Source organism: Ranitomeya variabilis, chromosome 3 (genome assembly GCF_051348905.1).
Source record: "Ranitomeya variabilis isolate aRanVar5 chromosome 3, aRanVar5.hap1, whole genome shotgun sequence".
Taxonomy (NCBI): domain Eukaryota; kingdom Metazoa; phylum Chordata; class Amphibia; order Anura; family Dendrobatidae; genus Ranitomeya; species Ranitomeya variabilis.
Genome location: NC_135234.1, coordinates 302,522,284 through 302,543,464, shown reverse-complemented (window position 1 = coordinate 302,543,464; position 21,181 = coordinate 302,522,284). Strand labels below are relative to the sequence as shown.

General features: G+C 44.1%; 1 long non-coding RNA gene across 1 annotated transcript in view; it reads left to right on the top strand.

Annotated features, from left to right (window-relative positions):
- LOC143818185 (uncharacterized) overlaps nucleotides 1-18,334 on the top strand; it is a 40,374-nt gene extending 22,040 nt beyond the window's left edge. Inside the window, exons 2-4 of the long non-coding RNA XR_013224368.1 lie at nucleotides 11,315-11,404; nucleotides 17,155-17,324; nucleotides 17,411-18,334. This is a non-coding gene — a long non-coding RNA (uncharacterized LOC143818185). The remainder of the gene's footprint in view (nucleotides 1-11,314; nucleotides 11,405-17,154; nucleotides 17,325-17,410) is intronic.
- The last annotated feature ends 2,847 nt before the right edge of the window (nucleotides 18,335-21,181 follow it).

Sequence of the window (21,181 nt, the reverse complement as noted above, 5' to 3'; positions counted from 1 at the left end):
TGACCAGGCCAATTTTTTCACAATTCTGACCACTGTCCCTTTATGAGGTTATAACTCTGAAACACTTCAACGGATACTGGTGATTCTGACAATGTTTTCTTGAGACATATTGTACTTCATGATAGTGTTAAAAAAAATTGATATTACCTGCGTTTATTTCTGAAAAAAATGGAAATTTGGCGGAAATTTTGGAAAATTTTCGCAATTTTCCAACTTTGAATTTTTATGCAGTTAAGTCACAGAGATATGTCACACAAAATACTTAACATTTCCCACATGTCTACTTTACAGCAGCACAATTTTGGAACCAAAATTTTTTTTTGTCAGGGAATTATAAGGGTTAAAAGTTAACCAGCAATTTCTCATTTTTACAATATCATTTTTTTTTAGGGACCACATCTCATTTGAAGTCATTTTGAGGGGTCTATATGATAGAAAATAACCAAGTATGAAACCATTCTAAAAACTGCACCCCTCAAGGTTCTCAAAACCACATTCAAGAAGTTTATTAACCCTTCAGGTGTTTTACAGGAATTTTTGGAATGTTTAAATAAAAATTAACATTTAACTTTTTTTCACAAAAAATTTACTTCAGCTCCAATTTGTTTTATTTTACCAAGGGTAACAGGAGAAAATGGACCCCAAAAGTTGTTGTACAATTTGTCCTCAGTATGCCGATACCCGATATGTGGGGGTAAACCACTGTTTGGGCGCATGGCAGAGCTCAGAAGCGAAGGAGCGCCATTTGACTTTTCAATGCAAAATTGACTGGAATTGAGATGGGACGCCATGTTGCGTTTGGAGAGCCCCTGATGTGCCTAAACATTGAAACCCCCCACAAGTGACACCATTTTGGAAAGTAGATCCCCTAAGGAACTTATCTAGATGTGTGGTGAGCACTTTGACCCATTAAGTGATTCACAGAAGTTTATAATGCAGAGCCGTAAAAATAAAAAATCATATTTTTTCACAAAAATGATTTTTACGCCCCAAATTTTTTATTTTCCCAAGGGTAAAAGAAGAAATTGGACCCCAAAAGTCGTTGTACAATTTGTCCTGAGTACGCTGATACCCCATATGTGGGGGTAAACCACTGTTTGGGCGCATGGCAGAGCTCAAAAGGGAAGGAGCGCCATTTGACTTTTCAATGCAAAATTGAGTGGAATTGAGATGGGACGCATATTGCTTTTAGAGAGCCACTGATGTGCCTAAGCATTGAAACCCTCCACAAGTGACACCATTTTGGAAAGTAGACCCCCTAAGGAACTCATCTAGATGTGTTGTGAGAGCTTTGAACCCCCAAGTGTTTCACTACAGTTTATAATGCAGAGCCGTGAAAGTAAAAATTCTTTTTTTTTCCACAAAAATTATTTTTTATCCCCCAGTTTTGTATTTTTCCAAGGGTAACAGTTGAAATTGGACCCCAAAAGTTGTCCAATTTGTCCTGAGTACGCTGATACCCCATATGTGGGGGGGGAACCACCGTTTGAGTGCATGGCAAAGCTCGGAAGGTAAGGAGCGTCATTTGGAATGCAGACTTAGATGGATTGGTCTGCAGGCGTCACATTGCGTTCGCAGAGCCCCTAATGTACCTAAACAGTAGAAACCCCCCACAAGTGACCCCATAATGGAAATTAGACCCCCCCCAAAGAACTTATCTAGATGTGTTGTGAGAACTTTGAACCCCCAAGTGTTTCACTACAGTTTATAACGCAGAGCCGTGAAAATAAAAAATCTTTTTTTTTTACAAAAATTATTTTTTAGCCCCCAGTTTTGTATTTTCCCAAGGGTAACAGGAGAAATTGGACCCCAAAAGTTGTTGTCCAAAGTGTCCTGAGTACGCTGATCCCCCAAATGTTGGAGTAAACCCCTGTTTGGGCGCACGGGAGAGCTCGGAAGGGAAGGAGCACTGTTTTACTTTTTCAGCGCAGAATTGGCTGGAATTGAGATAGGATGCCATGTCGCGTTTGGAGAGCCCCTGATGTGCCTAAACAGTGGAAACCCCCCAATTATAACTGAAACTCTTATCCAAACACATCCCTAACCCTAATCCCAACGGTAACTCTAACCACACCCCTAACCCTGACACACCCCTAACCCTAATCCCAACCCTATTCCCAACCGTAAATGTAATCCAAACCCTAACCCTAACTTTAGCCCCAACCCTAACTGTAGCCTTAAAGGTAAGGTACCGCGTTTGTAGATCATTCATTAATCAATGTAATGTAGCATAACATGCTGTTATAACCAAGATTTGAATGCATGTAAAACAGATTTTGTGTGTTATACCAATAGAAAGAAGGAACTGGGGGCTGACATCTTGGTTTCACAGCAGTAGCACGACACTAGCAGTGTCATTTTACGGCACCCCATGGACATAGGAGATAATAGACTGGCGCTGACCCTATCTATAACATTGCAGCCACATTAGCAGTGAGCTGGGCACGCCTCTGTGGGCTGCACAACTCACTGCTGTAGGTGTGACTAGCAGCCATTTTACTATAGCCCAGTGCTATCTGCCCAGCTCCACTTGCTCTCTATCGCTGCAGGACAGAAGCGCTGACTGGAGCCGGAGAGTGAGGAATGCGGGTGATTTACCTCCCTGCTCCTGTCCTGTACTCCAAGCACTGCACGTTCTGAGCAGACATCCTCTGCTCTCACACGCTGCCCTCCCTGGGTGCTTTTCCTGCTATGTCTCCGCCTCCCCACTTGCACACAGTCCCGGAGATCTCCGGTAAGCTGCTCTCTCCCCCTGTGTCGCTCTCCCTCTCTGTGCGGCGTGGGGGGGTCTCTGTGCGTGTGTGCAAGCATCGTCCATTGGGACTACAAGTCCCATCAGACGATGCCTGCTACACTGACAGTGATTGACACAGTAGCCAATGATGGGACAGTAATAGTCCCATCATCCGGCTAATGTGTTGAATGAAAAAAAAAAAAAAAAAAAAAACTCAATACATACATGCTACATACATGCTGCATACATGCTACATACATACATGCTACATACATGCTACATACATACTACATGCTACATACATGCTACATACATGCTGCATACATGCTATACATTCTGCATACATGCTACATACATGCTGCATACATGCTACATACATGCTACATACATACATGCTATATACATGCTACATACATGCTGCATACATGCTACATACATGCTGCATGCATGCTACATACATGCTGCATACATGCTACATACATGCTACATACATGCTACATACATGCTACATACATGCATGCTGCATACATACTACATACATGCTACATACATACATGCTACATACATACATGCTACATACATACATGCTACATACATACTACATACATACTACATACATGCTACATTCATACATGCTACATACATACATGCTACATACATACATGCTACATACATACTACATACATGCTACATACATACTACATACATACTACATACATGCTACATACATACATACTACATACATGCTACATACATACTACATACATGCTACATACATACATGCTATATACATACATGCTACATACATACATGCTACATACTCCATACAGTACATTCATACAATACATACATATAGACATACAGTACATTAAACATAGATTACATACTCATCATTACTTGTCATTTTGTTCCCCGAAGCCAGTGTCATCTGTAAAAAATATGAAAAAAATAAACAACCAATATACTCCCTGTCCGCAGAAATCCACGCATGTCCCACGACGATCTCCCATGGAGAGCAGCAGCGTCAGATAATGCGACTGCTCTCCAGGGGCTCCAGGAACACAATGACTGCAGGAAGGTATCCTTCCACCACTGTATTCCTCCGCCGCTGTAAAAAAAAAGTCCCTAGTCTCACTTTATGCCATTGCTGTGTGAGAAATTTTCCCAGGCAGCAATTGGCATAAAGTGAGACTTTGTCCTAAGGTAACCTCTCAGTGATGCACTGCAGGAGCCATTGTCTCCTGTCAGTGTGTCACTGAGGGTCCTATAGAGCAGTGACATCACCCGATGTCACTGTTCTATAGGGGAGATCGTCGTGGGACACTTGTTATTAATTGGACTACGGTGGACAGGTAGTATGCGGTTTATTATTTTACGTTTTTTGCAGGCGCTGAAGTATGGTAAGTGTGGTTAAATGAAGAATATTAAAATACTTTTTCCTAATGTGTGCGTGTTTTATTAACCCTTTATTACTATTGGATTAATAACGGATAGGTGTCTTATTGACGCCTCTCCGTTATTAACCTGGCTTAATGTCACCTTACAATAGCAAGGTGACATTAACCCTTTATTACCCCATATCCCACCGCTACACGGGAGGGGGAAGAGAGGGGCTAAGTGCCAGAATTGGCGCATCTTACAGATGCGCCATTTCCGGGGCGGCTGCGGACTGGTATTTGTAGCCAGGGGGGCCCAATATCCATGGCCCCTCTCTAGGCTATGAATATCAGCCCGCAGCTGCCTGCGTAGCCTTTCTGGCTATAAAATATAGGGGGACCCCACGTAATTTTTTTTTTTTTTTGCGGTCCCCCTATTTTAATAGCCAGTAAAGGCTACGCAGACAGCTGTGGGCTGATATTCATAGCAGGCTACAAATATTGGCCCCCGGCCGTCGGCTTTCCCCCTCTGGCGCAGAAAATTGCACGGGAGCCCACGCCGGTTTTTTCTTTTTTTTAATTTATTTTTTTTAATTCAACGCTCAAAAAGGCCTCTTTCACACTTGCGTCGGTACGGGGCCGACGCACGTTGTGAAATTTGTGCCCGACGTGGGCAGCGGATGCAGTTTTTCAACACATCTGCTGCCCATTCTGAAGTCTGGAAGGAGGGGGCGGAGTTTTGGCAGCGCATGCTGGTTTTTTTCCGCCAGATCTGGTTTTTTCCGCCGGATCCATTTTTTCCCGCCGGATCCTTTTTTTTTTCGCCGGATCCGTTTTTCCACCGGATCCGTTTTTTTCCCACCGGATCTGTTTTTTTCCCGCCGGATCCGTTTTTTCCCCGCCGGATCCATTTTTTTCCGACGGATCCGTTTTTTTTCCGCCGGATCCATTTTTTTTCCGCCGGATTCGTTTTTTGTCGCCGGATCCGTTTTTTTTTCATCAGATCCGGTTTTTTGTCGCCGGATCCGGTATTTTTTCGTCAGATCCGTTTTTTTCCGCCGGATCCGGTTTTTCCCGCCGGATCCGGTTTTTTATCTGATGCTGCTGCTCTCCACGGGAGATCGTCGTGGGACACTCGTGGATTTCTGCAGACAGGGAGTATATTGGTTGTTTGTTTTTTTCATATTTTTTACAGATGACACTGGCTTCAGGGAACAAAGTGACAAGTAACGGTGAGTATATACTCTATGTTATGTGTACTGTATGTCTATATGTATGTCATGCATGTAATGTATGAATGTACTGTATGTATGGAGTATGAATGTAGTATGTGTGTATGTAGTATGTAGGTAGTATGTATGGAGTATGTATGGAGTATTTTTTTTTTTATATATTCAACACATTAGCCGCATGATGGGACAACTACTGTCCCATCATTGGCTAATGTGTCAATCACTGTCAGTGTAGCAGGCATCGTCTGATGGGACTTGTAGTCCCATCGGACGATGCCTGCACAGACACAAAGACCCCCGGCAGGCCGTACAGACCCCGGAGACGCCGTACAGACCCCCTGGAGAGGCTGTACAGACAGCCACGACCAATCAACGACCGGCACATACTACGTCACTGGGCAATATACTACATCGCTGGGCAATATACTACGTGGCTGGGCAATATACTATGTGGGCTGGGCAATATACTATGTGGCTGGGCAATATACTACGTGGCTGGGCAATATACTACGTCACTGGGCAATATACTACGTGACTGGGCAATATACTACGTGGCTGGGCAATATACTACGTAACTGGGCAATATACTACGTGACTGGGCAATATACTACGTGACTGGGCAATATACTACGTGACTGGGCAATATACTACGTGACTGGGCAATATACTACGTGGCTGGGCAATATACTACATGGCTGTGCAATATACTACGTGGGCTGTGCAATATACTACGTGGCTGGGCAATATACTACGTGGCTGGGCAATATACTACGTGACTGCGCAATATACTACGTGGCTGGGCAATATACTACGTGACTGGGCAATATACTACGTGGCTGGGCAATATACTACGTGGCTGGGCAATATACTATGTGGCTGGGCAATATACTACGTGGACATGCATATTCTAGAATACCCTATGCGTTAGAATCGGGCCACCATCTAGTACCATATATGTATATATGCCATGGATGAGGCCACAGTAAAGTGTATCTTTATTTGGGACAAAAGGTAACTCACAGGTCATTGCAGATGATGATGATGAACATACAATTTGTCATTCCTCCTACACAGTCACATACCAGGGAGGAAGCCACTCCAGCCAGTGTAATATTGCACCTTTATTTGGGTCACATGGTAACTCACATGCATTTAGTTACAGTCCACAGACTCCACTCCACCTCTCTGCTGTCTGCTCCTCCCACATGAGTCACAGTCACACTTCACTGGCTGAATCTGAGAAGCTGCCAGGCCCAGACAAGAAAGAAAAAAAAAAAAAAGACTCGGCTCACTCATGCTGCAGAGCCGACTCCTTTCATTCACAGCAGGGAGCCGGCTCTTTGTATTGGCTCGTTCACGAACGACACATCACTAACACACACACACCACTTCACTCTTCCTCCAGTCCACCATGCTGCTGAGCCCACTCTCTTCTGCTCTTCTGTAAACAAGCTGTGTTTCTGATGCAGTAACTGCTGGTGATAGCAGATCACAGAGCAGTCACACACAAAATGGCGCTGCCCTGTGATGCTGCTCTTCATTCTGCCCCAGGGATATTAGATCACCCAAAAGGGGAGGGAAATGGTGATGTCAGCAGTTACTGCCCCAATTTTCCAGCTAACAGTAAAGCTGGTAAGTCCCACTATAGCTGCTTGAGGTCTAAAATGGAAAATGCTCCCCCTAGTGGTAAATATGTATATTTGTAAGAAAATATATAATATTTTTCATATAGAAATGTTTGCAAACAGGGCACACATTGCATTAGTACATTTTATTTACTATTTTAAGCTTAATTTCACAAAAAAAAAAATACAAGAAAACTGGTGGCACCTTCCCTTTAACCCCAGCCCCAACCATAACCCTAGCCCTAACACTTAGGGTATGTTTCCACGGTAAGTAAACGCTGCTTGTTTGACGCTGCAGCGTCAAACAAGCAGCGTCCAGATGTTCCAGCATAGTGGAGGGGATTTTATGAAATCCCGTCTCCACTATGCGTGGAAACCCGCACGCGGCGGCCCTGCGACTCCGGACATGCTGCGCGTCTTTTCAGATCGCAGCATGTCCGTACACCTTGCGGGGACGCAGCGTCCCCGCAAGGCATATCACAGGGCCCTATGGCGAGGGGTGCGATGATCCCGGATGTGTACTGTACACATCCGGCACCATCGCGTCCCAGAAAGGGGGCGGGGCTTAGCGCCAAGCGGCTTCGCCGCTGCGGCGATACCGCCGCCCCTCCGGACCGTGGAGCCATACCCTAACCCTAATGGGAAAATGGAAATGAATAATTTTTTAAAATTTTTCCCTAACTAAGGGGGTGATGAAGGGGGTTTGATTTACTTTTATAGCGGGTTTTTTAGTGGATTTTTATAATTGGCAGCCGTCACACACTGAAAGATGCTTTTTATTGCAAAAAATATTTTTTGCGTTACCACATTTTGAGAGCTATAATTTTTCCATATTTTGGTCCACAGAGTCATGTGAGGTCTTGTTTTTTGCTGGACGAGTTGACGTTTTTATTGGTAACATTTTCGGGCACGTGACATTTTTTGATCGTTTTTTATTCAGATTTTTGTGAGGCAGAATGACCAAAAACCAGCTGTTCATTTATTTGTTTTGGGGGAGGCGTTTATACCATTCCGCATTTGGTAAAATGGATAAAGCAGTTTTATTCTTCGGGTCAGTACGATTACAGCGATACCTCATTTATATCATTTTTTTATGTGTTGCCGCTTTTCAGGGGCGGGCTGGGCCGGGTGGCAAAGATGTAAATGCCCCCCGGGCCACTCCCCCAGCAGCAGCTCAGGGCCGGCCGCCTGGTGGTGGCTGTACAGCCGCACATCAAATTGTGCGCGGCCATGTGCGCTGCACTGTGACGCGGCTGGCAGCAGTCACAGTCGGCGCACACGTCCACGCCGGGGCCGGGAGCTGTGCGTGGCTGTCACCTTAATGGCTGCACAGCTCCTGCTCCCTTCATGTTCTCTCTATGCTTCCGGGTCAGGTGTCGGGCGTGCGCAATGACGTCATCGCGCACGCGCCGACATGTCCCGACCAGGACGCTAGAAGCAGAGAGGCGCTTTTTTTTTTAATTAAATGGTGGGTAACTGCAAATGAAGAAGTGGGGAGGGGTGAAAGGAGGACTGCACATGATGAAATTTGGGGCGGGTTAAAGGAGGCTGCTCATGATGGAATTTGGAGAGTTAAAGGAGGCTGCTCATGATGGAATTTGGGAGGTTAAAGGAGGCTGCACATGATGGAATTTGGGGGTAAAGGAGGCTGCTCATGATGGAATTTGGGGGGTTAAAGGAGGCTGCTCATGATGGAATTTGGGGGGTTAAAGGAGGCTGCACATGATGGAATTTGGGGGGTTAAAGGAGGCTGCTCATGATGGAATTTGGGGGGTTAAAGGAGGCTGCACATGATGGAATTTGAGGGGTTAAAGGAGGCTGCACATGATGGAATTTGGGGGGTTAAAGGAGGTGCTCATGATGGAATTTGGGGGGTTAAAGGAGGCTGCACATGATGAAATATGGGGTTAAAGGAGGCTGCACATGATGAAAGGGAGTGGGGCCGCACATGATGGAATTTGGGGGTTATGGAGACTGCACATGATGAAAGGGAGTGGGGCCGCACATGATGGAATTTGGGGGTTACAGGAGGCTGCACATGATGAGGGGAGTCGGGCTGCACATGATGGAATTTGGGGGGTTAAAGGAGGCTGCACTTTATGGAATTTGGGGGGTAAAGGAGGCTGCACATGATGGAAATTGGGGGTTAAAGGAGGCTTCTCATGATGGAATTTGGGGGGGTTAAAGGAGGCTGCACATGATTGAATTTGGGGGTTAAAGGAGGCTGCACATGATGGAATTTGGGGGGTTAAATGAGGCTGCACATGATGGAATTTGGAGGGTTAAAGGAGGCTGCACATGATGGAAATTGGGGGGTTAAAGAGGCTGCACATGATGGAATTTGGGGGGTTAATGGAGGCTGCACATGATGGAATTTGGGGGTTAAAGGAGGCTGCACATGATGGAATTTGGGGGTTAAGGAGAATGCACATGATGAAGGGGAGTGGGGCCGCACATGATGGAGTTTGGGGGTTAAAGGAGGCTGCACATGATGAAGGGGAGTGGGGCCGCACATGATGGAATTTGGGGATTAAGGAGGACTGCACAGTTCTGAAGCTGACCTCCTTAAAGATACACTTAGAGGATGGGATCTGGAGACCCGCAGAGGCTCTCTGTCCTTAGGCAGTGGACCGCTTATGCCTCTCTTCCCTAATCCGGAGTTTCCCCCGGGGGTGGAGAGGGATCTTTTTCTTGGGTGGGAGAGAGGGGACAATACGAGATGCTTTCATGTCCTCAAGGGTTTGGCCATGCCTGCTTTTGAATCAGTGCAGCCGTTAGAGGGAGGGGGCCCTTCTGATTGGTTGGAATACCTCCAACTAAAATCCTTCCTCTCGTCTCCAGAGGGCGCAGGCTCATACTCCTCCCTTCCTACGCCGTTTGAAAAGCTTTTCCTGTTGGGGTCGCCGCCTGCACATGTTGTCTCCTTAATATATGCTCTTTTGAACCAAAATACCAAAGACAAGTTCCCCAAGTAAGTGGAGAGGTGGTGGGGTGAGTAGGGAGTTGCCATATTGGAGGCAGAGTGGAGGAAGGTGTTCGTATATTCACATAAATTATTGCCTGTGCCGCACGGGAAAAGAATTACAAAATTCTCACCAGGTGGTATCGCTGTCCTGATGTCTTACACGCCGCTTTTCCCTCAGTCTCCGATAGGTGCTGGCGTTGTGGAGTAGAGAGAGGTACCATGCTACACATTTGGTGGGGATGTAAGCTTATTAAGCCATTTTGGGATTCTGTCTTTTCCGCTTATCAAGCCATTAGTGGTCATTTGGTGACCAACTCCCCCCAGGTGGCTTTATTATCTATCCTCCCGGGCTCGTTTCGCTTCCAGAAAAAGGGGCTCCTAAGATTCTGCTTAACTGCTGCGCGCACTGTGATCCCGAGACATTGGAAAACCTCCCAATCTCCTAGTGTGTCTGAATGGGTCAAGGAGATGACCAGCCTTCAAAGTATGGAGGAATTGTCTGCTGAGGTTAACGGTTCAATGGAGAAATATCTGCAGGTCTGGAGTCCTTGGATTTTGTTTATGGACTCTCAGGACTTTCAATCCCTCTTTTCTAAGCTATAAGGAAGATAGATTGAACAATACGGGTTAGATGGACGTTATTATAGGGGTGCAAGTTGCCCCCTTCTATATCAGACTCCATGGTTCCTCCCTCTCCCCCCCTTTTTTTTATCCTCTCTTCTCCCTCATATTCCTCTTCTTAGTTTCATTCTTTCCGTTCGTGTTTATACCATTATTACTTGGAGTGACCTAGCTCCTCTTGTTTGGGTCACTCTCTTTCAGAGGAAACCTCATATGTATCACCAAAGGTCCTACAGTCTCCCTGGATAGGGGATACCTACATCCGCCATGGATTTTTTTTTCTATTCAGATCTTGTTGGACTTGATTGAAAATGATTTTGACCTGAAAGTTATACTATTTCGGGACTTGTTGGTTACAGGTCTTGATATACAGTTGTATATGAGGTTTCTTTTTGTACTCAATACTTTTTATGTTGTTGAATCCTTTGTTCCTTGTTTGTTTTGAAGTTCTTTTCAATAAAAACCAGATTAAACATAAGGAGGACTGCACATGATGAAGGAGGAGTTGGGCTGCACATGATGAAGTGGGGGAGTTGGGCTGCACATGTGGGGGTAAGGGGGACTGCACATGAAGTGGGAGGTAAGGGGGACTGCACATGATGGGGGACTCGTAAGCTTGCAATCTATGAGTTTGCATAATAACCAATTATATATTGCTTTGAGTGGACCTCTGTATTCAGATGTGTAGTGTAGAAGAAAGGGAAAAAGTGGGGAATGTGCTCTGGAAGCTGTGCTCTATGTAACTGTGTTTTTTTATGCAGAGGCGAATCCTGGCTGGAAGAAGCGACGGCGGTCTGTGCTGCATGAATGAGAAAAGCAAAGATGAAGGACTTCAGCTACAGACGTCACTGGTGAGTCAGTGTGTTACCTATACACTGACACTATACACTGTATACTATATACAGAGCTCCTGTGTATAATGTCACTGGCACTGGTGATCCCTGTATTACCTGTACACTGACACTATATACAAAGCTCCTGTGTATAATGTCACCAGTGATCACTGTATTACCTGTACACTGACAGTAAATACAGAGTTCCTGTATACAATAGCACTTAGTATTGCGTGTTTTTTTAAATTAATGATCAGTATTGTAGTATTCAGTCACTATGTGGTGGTAATATGTGGTCTGGTTATGGTGTGGCGGTATTTGTTCCTTGTATGTGGTATTATTGGTCATCATGTGGTAATATGTGGTCTGGACATGGTGCATTGGTATTTGTTTAGTGATGAGCGAGCATGCTCGTTACTCGAGATTTCCCAAGCACGCTCGGGTGTCCTCCGAGTATTTTTTAGTGCTCGGAGATTTAGTTTTCATCGCCGCAGCTGAATGATTTACATCTCTTAGCCAGCATAAGTACATGTGGGGATTCCCTAGCAACCAGGCAACCACCACATGTACTTATGCTGGCTAACAGATGTAAATCATTCAGCTGCGGCAAGAAAAACTAAATCTCCGTGTACTAAAAAATACTCGGAGGACACCTGAGCGTGCTCGGGAAATCTTGAGTAACGAGTATACTCGCTCATCACTATATTTGTTCCTTGTAAGTGGTATTATTCAGTCACTATGTGGTGGTAATATGTGGTCTGGTCATGGTGTGGCGGTATTTGTTCTTTGTATGTGGTATTATTCGGTCACTGTGGTGGTAATGTGTGGTCTGGTCATGGTGTGACGATATTTGTCCCTTGTACTGTATGTGGTATTTATGGTTGTTTAAAACAAAATGTAAATGTATGTCACTCATTCCCTTAAAGAAAAATCCATAAAAATATATTTATTTTTAATAGTTTAGAGTAGAGTACGGCCCGGCCAAAAGAGTCTACCGTGTCGTGGTGTCAACTTAAAAATTCTTTTGGACAGAACAAAAACTGCTGGTTATTAATGTGATCTGGTGTTTGATGGGAACTGTTAATATCTGATCGGTGAGGATGTGGTGGAGAAGTTGAGTTTTTCCAAGAATGAGCAGTGGGACAGTGGAGGTGGAGCTGGTGTGGAGCCTGGGCGGAGTCTCAAGGGAACCCGAAAATGTTGCCAGTGTAGGGCCCTGAAATTCCTAGTGGAAACCCTGGTGTGTCTCATAAGCTGCAGACCGCAGCTTCCTGAGACTTCAGTGTGCTCACTCAGGCGATGCCATTATTGCCTCATGCCGCTCTGCGGACCGGAAGAGAAAAATATGGGGGAGAACTGGGGCCATCCTACTGTATATATGGGGAGAACTGGGGTCATCCATTCTAGATATTTGGGGAGAACTGGGGCCATCATTATACAGTACAGACCAAAAGTTTGGACACACCTTCTCATTTAAAGATTTTTCTGTATTTTCATGAGTATGAAAATTGTACACTCACACTGAAGGTATCAAAACTATGAATTAACACATGTGGAATTATATACTTAACAATAGTAGTGTAGCATCGGGTGGTTTCGTCAAACTCAATTTGACAGGTGGACCCACCCCTATCAAAGTGTATCAAAAGTGTGTAACCCCTCCCCTCCCTGGCTGCCAGCTGTCAGCATCTGTTCCCTGTGTGTCTGCTCTCCCCTTTTGATATAGTTTGATAATGTTAATTTGTTGGTGTTATTATTATCCCAGTATTGCCTTTATATTAGATTTTTCATTTTTATATGTAACTGCTGTGAGATTATTCTGTAATCAGGGCATTGTGTTTTATTTAATATTAGATTTTTTCGTTTTATATGTAGCTGGTTTGGGATTATTCTGTAAGATGTGTTTCATTATCAATGAACACATATAGTGAATAGTGCAGACGGTTATGTGAAAGCCAGGGACAAGAACTATTTCTTACATAAACACAAACAGATGTGTCCGTGCAGCTAATGGCCCATCAATCAACACAGCAAAACTGTCTGCAATTCCGGTTCACATACAACAAGCAGCTGTGTGTTATGAGTTATGGTGGGATATGGTGGGCCCCACGGATGCTGTGACTTCTGGGGCCTGCAATTCTGGTTCACATACAACAAGCAGCTGTGTGTGTTATGAGTTATGGTGGGATATGGTGGGCCCCACGGATGTTTCTTCCCTTCTGGGGCCCCAGATAGATGTGCAAACACAGATGTATAATTATCGGCCTTCAGTATCGCTGTAAGCTGCAGACTGTCCATCGTTACTTAATTAAAATCGTACAAGAATTATGTATGTGACCATATTACAACACCTGCAAGTATGAAGTGCTGTGTTTTATACGTTTATAAAAAGCAAAGACACGATATTGTAAAAATTTAAAAGATTTTATTGTAAAATAAATACATCTCAAAGACATTTCAATACTATAAAATTCTTACAGAGTATAAAAGCAAACACATTAAATAGTACAGTGATCATACATCAACACACTTCGTACAAAATAAATAGTATCACAAGTACAGCGAACATACATCATTACACTTCTTACAAAATAAATAATATAGTGTTACAAGCCATGTACAGCATTTATCCAGTACATTCTTTACATCGTGAGCCACATGGTTTGTAGCATCGGTAGAGACCTTTTTTTAGGTCGCAGAGTTCCGCGTGTGGTACCTAATGACGGGGAATGTAAAGATTGAATTGTACGTGGCAGCGGGGTTAGCTTCTGCAGCGTAGATACAGCGTGTGTCTCACTGCTGGAAATTTTTAATTCATCTAAAGGCTTCCTAGTAGTGGGGTTACCAACAACTGTAGACGGTATATTCAGTTCGGCCATAGCCTGCATAAATGAATCCCAACCCGGCGGTAAATTTCTGCCGGTCAGAGCATGACTCTGCGTTGTACTACGTACCAAATCCAGTAAGTTAGACCCTGGTATTACGGATCCTTTGAAAATAAATTCAGCTTTATTATTCCAGGCTGTAACATTTCTATTCTGCAGTAACCTGTTTAGTAAAAATTCAGCATTCTTTTTATATCTTTGGTTTATATGGCTGACAATTTCAGCGATCTCTTGATTTTTATCAGAGTCGGTATTTGCCAATTGTTGCTGACCAGGATCAGGAGTGCTAACAAGATTTAAAGCCGTTACTTCTTTTGAGCTGTGCCTTGTATGTACCAAGTAGCGCTGTAGCACGGAGCTATACATTTTACATTATACATTTTTTTTTTTCACATCATCGGGAATGTCGCGACGTTGTAAAATGTCGCTAATTTCACCATCAAGGCGTCGAATAACGCTGTCGCGTATGTTATCTGTAGCACCGGGTCTTAGTTTGTCTAGCTCCTGTTTGCGGACTAGATACATTTTCTCTGTATGCTCCATTATCTTTCTGCGAGCAGACTTGTTATTATAGGGATTGCAAAAGCTAAAAGAGGGCCGATAATCCCGCCGGCCTGCTTTAGTAGCCGCTTCTTTTTCTTTATGGGCTGAGATCTGTCGCTCAGGGTTCTTATAGCTTTACGCCACTTCTTTAATATGCCTTTTTGACGCTCTTTCAGTGGAATCCTGCCTTTTAAGATGTTTAAAGCAATCTCCCCTATGGCTGTAATTAAATCATTGCTTGCATTGCGCAAAATAGACTTTCGGGCAGCTGGGGTTGCTTTCACCAGAGTTTTTAAGAGAGCCCAGTTACGCCGGAGTCTCTCAGACATCTTTACAGCACAACGCACACAGTGTAGAATGTCTGATACCTGGGTAAAATTCACTTTTTAGAAGTGTTTTTCTTTTGAACATAGACAGCAGGCAACACTGGTGGAAACAATCCGGTCCTTAAGCGAAGATCCTCAGGGGTATTAGCTCTCAAATCTACAAGCAAATACCCATAAGGCTCCCGCGTGGCATCCTCAAAAGCTTCTAGGAAAAAACATGTTTTTCTGGGGTACATCTGACGAGCTAGAGTTAAAATTTGCAATTTATCTCGGGGGTTATTAAAAAGCACCATGTACTTTGTGTTTAAATTTATCGTACGGCTTTTCTTACCCTGACAAAATATGTTTTGTACCAGGTAGAAAATGCTGAGATTTCTGTGGTGCACATACTTGGTAAAGGCTTTTTCTATCTCACAATTTTCACTAGCACTCTCCATGAGATCATCAACAATAGCCAAATTCACCTTCTCTGGCGGGAATAATTTGTCATCTACGAATGTATTCGGCAGACCCTCCACAAATCTGGCGTGGGGAAAAGAGAGAGAGATTTCATCATATAGTTTCTGCCAACACGAATAAAACCAAACAATATTATCAGGTTTCTGAGAAAAATTAGTTTCAATATTATATAGCATCTGTTTTACAAAATAGCTCTTTCCAGAATTAGACGGTCCTGCTAGAATGCATGAGAATGGGTGTTGCAGGCGTGTATCCATCACCACAATACGCGACTAATAGCCAAAAGGCAGGGTGGTAAAATCGTCAATTAGTCGCCGCTTTGTGTAAACGCACTTTTGTGTTTTGCGTAATGGCCTCGTTTCAATCTCCCAACACTTTTTATTTCTCACAATGGACGGTTGCTGTACGACAATACGTTTCTGTGTATCTGTGTCAGAATTGCGCAGGTAGTCCAGAACTAGATCTTTTAGACTGTTGAAATTAATAGATTGAGAGTTACCGACATTTAGTGTTATCCCCTTAACTTTTAAGACAGTTTTACCGGTGTTGAGTTTGTATCCGTAAGTTTTGGGGCCCGCGGATACAAATTCTATGATGTGTGTACCATCGGGTATTTCACTGGTCAGTTCCCCCAGGTAATCACCTAAAGGCGGCTGCCACTCACCATCTCGCTGTACAAAAATAACTGAATCTGTGTCGTGATAAAGGCACCTCTCCTGCAGCCAGTCCAGCAGCGAATAGAGCTCTAACCGGGCATACGCTGTTGTAAAACATGCTATAAAAATGTTTGTGTTTTTGTTGAGTGTGTGGTGGCCTTTTGCGTATTTCCAGTTAATGGTTGCGGTGTCATCATCAAGGAAATGTAACATCGAGATGTCATAGTAAGGCAGGAACAAATACTTAAAAAGCTCATCTGGCTCCCTAACAATGCTGGTACATGATAAATTAGATCTCTGAGCAAACTTTCCCCATAAAGAATTTAAGAAAAGCTTGGAGATCTGTCTCTTAGCAGGATTGACAGCTATATTTTCAGGCCGTAATTGGACACCTTCTTTTGGACACTTTCTTTTTACTGCCTTTTCTTGTCCTCATCAGTGCACCAGCTGAGGTAACCAGAGGCTTCCTACTTATCCCTAAGATGTAATTTAATGTAGGGAGCAAACAGTTCGTCAGTGGTTTTAGGAAAATGCCATATTTCATAGATGTGCGCGATCCGATACCCTTTTTCTATCGCCATCTCGAGCTCTATAGTGCACCAGGTGCCTGTCAGGGCACGTTCTTCATCACTATGAGCACAAACACCTGCCTGGGAATTTACAGCGCAAGTGTAGCAAAGGGGAAACAATAATTTTTTGTTGAGTTTTACCGGTAGAACTGGAAAAAATAAATCTCTCGGTGGGTAGACCTTGACTTTAGCAATGCCAAAGTATTTTTTAATGAATCCAAAATTGTCATAGATGATGTCTGGATGGCCTACAGGGTATGTTTTAGTTTTGTTTACAAAGGGGTACAAACTGGTGAAATCATTGTAATGTAAAGTCTCTCCTTCTTCCAGATGGTGATAGAGCTTAATGGCGTTAGTTCGGCCGACATAAAGCGCATCACGGGGGTCTAAAGGAACGGGTAATTCCATCTGGTGGAGAAATGTTTGAAGGTTCGGATCATTTTCAACCATTTCATTCCACGCATGCTCCCACATCACTCTCACTGTGTACCCGCAGCACTGTAAGTAACGCTTTTTAGCTAAACAGGTGTAATATAACTGGCTATAGGACATGTTTGTGACCTTATTCGTGTCATTTTCATTATAGCACATGGGACACCCGTGGTAAAAACAACCCTGAAATTCAAAGGCTATGTGTTGGCCGTTAACATAGGCATAACCATCTAGAAAATATTTCCCGACCTGTGTTTCACCGCCTCTCAAAGCGTGCTGTATGTCGATGTTCTCGGAGTGGGCTACATACATGAGCCACTGTATAGCGGGTGACGAGTAGCGCTTTTTTGTCTTGTGAGAATTATCGCCTGGCAAAATGGCGATGGTCTTTTTTGGAAGAAATTTAAATCGGTACATTGCCATACACACCGAGGCCAGGGTGATGAGCTGAAGAGGATCAACACATCTGCTCACTACAATCGTTTGCTTTTGACGCTTACAGTATTTTTTGACATTTTTCTGTGTCATTTGCATAATACGCTCTCTATAGATCTCGCAGACGTGTCTCAGAATTTCAACATCTTGTTTGCAATAAGATTTTAGCTCAGCCTTGAAGTCAAAAGTTGTATTTACCTGTGTCGCATAGCACTCCAGGAACTCTGACTTCTCACCAGGTGACATGTACTCTACCCCATAATATTTTACATCTGGTATGGGGCCTACATAATTTTGGTTTTCTCTGGTATTAAAAAAGTGTGGAAAATGGCCTTTGCCTCCTGAAAAGCCCATGGCCTGTGGTAATTTACTGAGTTTCATGGGGATAAAATTTAGAGAGTCTATGAACCTTATAGACAGATCGGGTAGCGTCACACACAAGAGACGGCCACCTTGGGTTATCAACTGTACCTGTAGTTTTTCAGAAATCAGCTCCTTAACAATAAAGTATGAGTCGTATCTACCGCCATTGTGGGCAATAAATGTATGATCTGAAAATTTGCCGCTTGTAAAGAACTGTACAAAGTCATGGGTACAGGTATCCCCCCCAATCTCCCAGGAGGGGTGACCATACAGCGTTGTAGCATAAATGTAATTCGGGATGTGCGTGCCTGTCTCCTGCATACATTCAAAATCATAAAAGATATAACAATCTGACTCATCCTGTGCTACATACTTCCGCATGTAACAAAGATGGGCATCGAATTTATTTATATGTCTACGACATACAGGACAGCGCAAACCATTACATCTATGCTCAGTTTCGCTATTTCTGAGAACAAAACGGTTGCATTTATCACAAAATGTTTTAAGCCTGCAGATTGCTGGATCGCCTACAGCAAATTGTGTGTGATAATCTAGGCACTCGCTCGAGCGGCAATAAGCCCTGCAAACAGGGCACCGGGGCTGTTGGGCGACACTGCTTTCTACACAATCCTCTCTCTGACAGGCTTTACAAAAATACTGACAGGAATGCTTGTTCTTGTGATGAAACACTGAATTGCATAGCTCACAAAAGTAATCAGCGCCGATAAAACCCTTCATATTTTTGATACCGTAGTAGTGATTATCATGGAACAATATGAATACGGTTTTACCATTAGCTGTATTGTCGCTCTGAAAGTAACGCCAATCACCCTGACTATAGTACAGTACTTTAATGGTGACCCCAAATATTTTTCAAATGCCGGGATGTTGCTAAAACTCACTAATCGATCATCAGGGATGCCCAGTGCTGTGTGTATGTTTTTAGAGCGGCTCAGTAAAACAGCATCAGCGAGATCCGTGTCGTCCATCAGGGCGCACACACTAGCAGCCAAACACAGATTTGTCGTGTAATTGTTAAAATCATACAGCCATTGCCTTTTTTGTTTAATGATCTGACTGCTCGCTATAGATTTCAACCGCCTTTTTTGTTTTACACCACCGCGTCGGTTTTTAATGATGGTGACGACTAGCTTTAGCGAATTGGTTGCTATGCATTCAGCGTTACTTTGAAGTGTGCGGGCAACAGCATTTAAAAAAGATTCAGAATTAAAATCTTCCCTGGTCTGTTTTGTAGCGAAAATAGGGTCTAGAGTATCGCCACCTTCAAGTCTTAACTGTACAAAGTCACCAGGTTCAATGTCCCTGATGATTCTATCCAGTAATAACTGAATGCCGTCATGAACAATATTCACGCCCTCTACAAATGATTGTACACGCTCCAAATTTACAAATCTAAAATGATTTGTATGTATATGCCCGTTGAAATTGCGGAGAGCCCTTTGAAGATGATAGATGCGTTGTAAAAATATTGTATGATCGGGGTACAACACATCACCATCAGCGGCAGCGTCAACGTCTGAGGCTTGTGAATTTTGTGTAGATGCATGCATGGCATCTGCAGAGTTGTCTCGGCTATGTGAATGCTGGTCTGACGCTTGTGGCTGAAACTGTGGGGTCTGTAGAGGTATTGCAGGACACATGCCACCACGACGCCTCCTAGCGCATAGCGAGCGTCTGGCGCTGACTAACAATTTTAGAGCCCTCTTTATAACTCTAGCCCTATTATAGCTGGGTAGTGTTGGTTTAGGTGGTTTATGCATACTGTGGCCGACCATATTCAGTCATAATAGGCTAGCGGCAGATGTTGTCTCGCCAGCCAGCTGCAGATTCCGGAGTGCATATAGTTCGGCCTTATTAGCATGTGTTGGGGCTCGTGTTGATAATAATTTTTCAAAAGTATCACAAAAAAAATTATGTTGGGGCCCCAGAGTTTGTAGCGTAAGTAGCGGGTGAACTGTTCCTGAAACACAGTCATTTCAGCGATCCCCCAACCGATGGATTCACGCGACAGATTTGTAGATGGCGCTTGAATCCCTGGCTTTTTACACACCTTAACACTCTCTGGTAAAGACCTCCTTAACCGTTTCTTAACATTAACAGAGTTAGATACACAAGCATGAGATGTGCCACCCAAATTAGAGGCGCCTGTGGGGGCGGCACCAGAGGAGTTAGCAGGTACAGTTAGATACGCCGCTGGCGGCTGCATAGTGTGTGCCATACGTATAATGATCGGTTCTACGGCTGGTTGCTTACCATCAGCGAGCTGATCAATCGCTCGATCAAGCGCTTCACCAGTCATCGTGGCTGTGACACCCACGGCGCCGGATGTGTTTGCTGGCTCTGTAATATGCTTTGTTTTTCGCTTATGTTTTCGGGGTGCCTCTACCACTTCTGGATATAGTAGCGCTGGGTCATTCACACGGCTGGTCGATGTCTGCTCAGTACTTGAATGGGGTATTTCACGCTGGGCCGCAGACACAGGGTTTCCCAGGCCGTGCACCACACAGGGTGACGATAGCGGTGCTGTTCTAACAGGTCCATTAGAAGACTGTATTGGCGTCCACACTGGTGCTGCGCCATTCTCGGAGATCTGTAGTGGTTGTAGCGGTGCTGGTGGCGATTTTCTCGACTTTGCATTTAGCTGCGGGAAAGATTATACATGTGTCAGATATGTGTGCGAGCGCCGCGTGTCGCTGCGCTTAGCTGCTGGAAAGATTATACATGTGCCAGTTATGTGCGAGACCGCTGCATGGTGCGGCGCTGAGCTGGTGGAAAGATTATACATGTGTCAGATATGTGTCAGATATGTGTGGAAGCAGGATCTCATTGGAGAAGCACGTGTATCATTGATTGTACAGAGAGTGTGCATGTATATCAAAATATACACTTACGGACTAGCGATGTGCGGTGGATGATTGCCGTGGCGGCTTCTGTGAGGTTCTCCATTAGCAGCGGTATATTCTCTTTTGTGTATACAATTCTCCTAGGCTTCACTTTACAGGCTATAAATAAAGATATAGGGCTTAGTAGTGGCGAGGGGGATTTTCTCAGAGCGGTTGTGCAAAAACACGTTTTCATACGATTGCTACCTTTTGCTTTCTTG